A 4,654-nucleotide genomic window follows, 5' to 3' on the forward strand; every position below is an offset into this window, starting at 1 on the left:
TGTTTTGTTCTGAGTTCTGTCTTATTGTATAGCCTAATAGTCTAATGAACAAATTTTTTGAGTTCTTAGAGGAGAAATGAAAGCACAGTTTTATAATTTAAAATGACTGTGTGCTTTTTTTTTGAAATACAGTAAATTTTATTCAAATTCTCCAAAATTTATGCTCAATATGTTGTTTCCAAAATTATTTAATAGTTTTTTATTTCATCTTTTATAGTTTTTTTCTTCTCTTTACAGTTCTTCAGTAGAAGCCAGAGTCTTGAGTTGCCCAGCTAGGAGCCTCTGCTCTATTATTCTATTTAAGTTCCTTCTCAATATTCATGGCCAATATCTGGCTTCTAAATGGAAGACTTTTGGTCTTTTCAATCACTTGTTGATAGAGTGAGACTGTATTGTTACCCACAACCACATGACCTAATTTAGAGTCAATCTTGGCATCCAGTCTTGCATTTCTAATCAAATTTACAATCCACCTTTCAGCTTCTTCTGGATCATGTTCAATTTATCTGCTAACATGTTAATGCTAATACACTGGTGGTTGCAACAAAAAATCTCAAATATGAAGAGACAGGCATTTTCAATGAAATCCTCAAGACAAGCCACCAAGAAGTCATTCACAAGTACAGATTCACATTCCCTTGTCTTTTTCTGAGCTCCATCAAAGTCAAAGTTAACATATAAGAATTCAACAAACTCTATCATTGGGTTTTTACATGTGTAAGACTCTTGTTGAATAACTTGAACCAGATCTTCTAGCACCTGCCAGCATTTTCTAACATCTTTGTTTGTTCTGACTGCTATAGTCAAATAGTGAAGAATATGTGGACACATCATCTGAATTGCATTAAAATACTATGGCTGGTAGAAGAAGAAATCAATAATGTTACTGCAGTCTTTGGGAATGGTTGAAAAAAACAGGGACCAGTGAATGCACCACGTTCACTGCTGAAGACATTGGAGAACTCACCAAGTTATCTTTGGTCTCTTTTAACCATGTAAGATCTTCCATGGCTGCATCCCAATTCTCCTTTAAGATTTCAGAGGCCAGTTTTCTGTACTATTGCTTTTTTTCTCAGTTTATGTTGGCTCCAGCTTTGCCAGCTGCATGAATGTGCCCTAAAAAAGTCCATCTTACAAAATGGTAGAACTTGTATAAAGTAGCTTCTTTACTTTGTGGATGAATCAGTGCCAAAGGCTTCCTCTGTTTTAAATTGTTGCTATGGAGATAAATCTCATGCATAATAAGCTAAGTGTTTTGTTTTTTTTTTTTCAGCAGGTATCCAAATACCTGGATAGAATTTTTTGTCCTCCACAATATTTAGACAGTGAAAATATAAAATCTGTTTCATAACAAACTGAGGTTCAATTAGATTTTGGGGTAGTAGCCAAGAGTCAAGATGTTGAAGCTTAATGTGGACACATTTTAAAAAGGAGATAATCAGTTATACATAGAGAGGCTTTTGCAAGACTCTATTACTAGTTAGAGACAAAACTTTAAATAAGATGTCTGATTCATATTTCTACTTCTTCCTGGTGTGGTGTCTGATTCATTTGTCCCTCACTGAAGGAGGAGGGGGTGTCATTAGTCATCTTTTGCCCAAGGTCCACTCAAATCTGATATAACAAAAATATTACAAGAGAGTTATGTGACACTATTGTGATACCCATGTTACCACCAACATCATAAAGGAGCAATGAAACTTTGGGAGCACTGTTTCTTCTATCAGGAAGCAGCAACTTTGAGGAACAGTTTGATTTGCACAAGTTAGAAACAGTGCTGTTAACTTGGCTTGTCAGAAATAATGTATGTGGATATGTAATGCAATTGAGGCAGGATCTTCTGGTTTCACAGGCCCAGAACTTGGACAGTGTATTTTAGCAATAAAGAAGAAAAAGTATTGTGACTTTTTTTTCATGCTTTAAAATTTTATTAACCTAATCCACCCAGTACTGAGGAGTTAGTTGAGCTGCTGTAACTACCATCCTATCTTTGGCCAGATTGCTCAGAACTTGGACATCAGGGCCATGAATTTGGGAGTATTTAAATAGTCCTACAGTTGCTTAGTCAAACATGAGTCACAGCAATATTGCTGTCTGCTTCTTAGAATCTCAGCATTAGAAAGAATGGTAGAGTCCTGTCTATCCTTTTTCTTAAGTTAGGTGTCTTTAAGTGGTGGTTTATAGAAATCTATCTAAACTTAAAATTTATCCTATCTAGACCTAAGATTCTATGCTTTTTTTAACACCCTCTAAGTAATCCTCTTTTATTCTTAGTTCTAATTGTTTCCTTCCTTGCACTAATATTGTCCTTTCTAGGTCTTCTTAATATTTATTCCTTTCCTCCTATTAGCCCTCTTCCTTCTACTATGCTTCCATTTGATTTTAGCCTAACTCATTTCAAAAGCATATATTAAAGAACAGTGTATATCAAACATTTATGCAGATTTTGTGGAAAGATACTAAGAAATTAAATATGCAATCTCTAGCTTGTCCTGTAAGGATCAGAGCTAAGGCCAACTACATAAATATCTACAAAACATTTCTAAAGCAATGGATAACCCATTGGAGGGGTAAGGCTGAGCCAGATACTGAATCCTAACAAAGTGCCCCAAATTCTATAGATGCTCAATATGTTTGCTGAATAAGAGAAAGCTAGTTGGATTTAAAGTAAGGGACAGATCACAGTAAAATGATTATGTTCATTATTGTTGAAAGGTTAATCTGGAAAAACACTTTGCAACTCTTCACAAATTTCCATTGGATTCTTTCCCCACCTTACTTCCAGCCACTCCAACCAAATTACAATTTCCCAAAAATTTGCTTGCATACCATCTCATGCTAGTCCCTCCATCATTTCCTTTTTTCATTTGGTGAAACTATAGTAATATTTCAAGTCCCAATTCAAAAGATGAAGAAGTCTAGATTAAGCTCTCAGCAATCCTTTTCAAAAAAGACATTGACATGTTGAGCATTTACCATGAAAGGTACAGGCTGGGAAGATACAAAAATAAATAAACCATGACTCTGAATTTAAAATCTCATAGTCTATTGTGGAAATCTATACACGTACATAAAACAACACAGAGTAATAAGGGCTATAATAGAATAGGGATTTATGTTTTGCAATTGCTTTGAGTATTCCTAATTTGAGAGTCACGATTTTGACATGTAAAACAGATAATGGATTACTTGTGAAAAATTACGATGGCTACAGATTATATTTAGAAATCCTTACATATGAGAAGGGTATTTGAAGCTTGTCAATTAGCGACTGACTCCATAATATGTCTCTTGTAAAATGACCATGCCTTACCCCCTCATCAACAGCCTTGCCCAGTGACCAGCTTCCTTTGATGAGGAAAGGAGGCTGTGATTTGCTATAGATGGGGAGGAGGGCTGTAGAAGGAGACCAAGTCTGCAGATTCTCACCTCTATGAATTCCAACTTCAAAGTATAAGGGTTTGAGGGTGGAGGGCTTGGGTGAGGAAGGGAAGGGTTAGGGAAGAAATATACATCCTGCCCAATTAGACCCATCTTAAATTCCAAGGATGCTCATCCAAGAACCTGACAACCATAAGAGCCCAATTAGGCAATTTATGCAATGTTTAATGTTTCCAAGCTATTGTATTTGTAATAATTCTTTCGTCCTGGAACAAGAAATGTGTTTGAAACATTAGAAATAATTTAAGCTAAGTAATTTTGCATTAAATATATTCTATGCCAAAGAAGAAGCTTAAGTCAGTGGCCAGACCAAACCTTGGAAGAGAACTAAGGGACAATGGAGAGAATCAGATTTTAACCCTCATAGCATTGGGTTTTTACTCTGAATAAAACAAAGGAGACTCAGGGAGCTGGCCAAGTGGTCAGCCCTACAACACCTTGACCCCTGGGCTGGAATGCTGGAAAATTCTCAACCTTAAGAATTACCTTTCCTGGAAGGGTGTGAACAGATTATTCACATAAGAAACTGAGAGGGCTGGTAAACATACAGTGAAAAATATTTAAGTCACTAGATACCAAATAAGAGTTTGTGTCCTCTTTTTATTTGTTCCCATTTAACAGTACATGAGTGTATAAGTTTCCTAGGGTTGCTGTAACGAAGCACCACAAACTGGATAGCTTAAAACAATAGAAAGATATTATCTCACAGGACTGTAGTTCAGAAGTCCAAAATCAAGGTGTTGGGAGGGCTATGTTCCCTCTGCGACACAGGGTAGAATTTTTCCTTGCTTCTAGTGGTGGCCTTCAATCCTTGGCATTCTTTGGCTTGCAGCTGCATCTCTCTAATCTCTGCCTCTGTCATCATAATGTTCTTTCTGTGTGTCTCTGTCTTCACTGGTGTTTTCCTGTTTTTACATAATGTTCTTTCTGTGTGTCTCTGTCTTCACTGGTGTTTTCCTGTTTTTATAAAGGTACCAGTCATATTGGACTAAGGCCCACCTTAACTGAATTGATCCTAATTACATCTACAGTGACCTTCCTTCCAAACAAGGTCACATTCACAGGTACTGCGGGTTAGGATTTTAACAAATCTTTTTGGGAACACGATTCAAGTCATAACAGAGAGGATCATATTTTGTCATTGTTTTCTGAAAATCTGATTTTTAGTGGGTATGTACTAGTCCATTTTATGGATGTAGCATAATTAAAATAC

The 4,654-nt window shown here is 36.2% G+C and overlaps 1 pseudogene; it reads right to left on the reverse strand.

Moving 5' to 3' along the window:
• Nucleotides 1-241: 241 nt before the first annotated feature.
• Nucleotides 242-4,654, reverse strand: part of LOC105289167 — a 13,530-nt pseudogene continuing 9,117 nt past the window's right edge.

The sequence above is a fragment of the Pteropus vampyrus genome, unplaced genomic scaffold (genome assembly GCF_000151845.1).
Source record: "Pteropus vampyrus isolate Shadow unplaced genomic scaffold, Pvam_2.0 Scaffold22, whole genome shotgun sequence".
Lineage (NCBI taxonomy): Eukaryota > Metazoa > Chordata > Mammalia > Chiroptera > Pteropodidae > Pteropus > Pteropus vampyrus.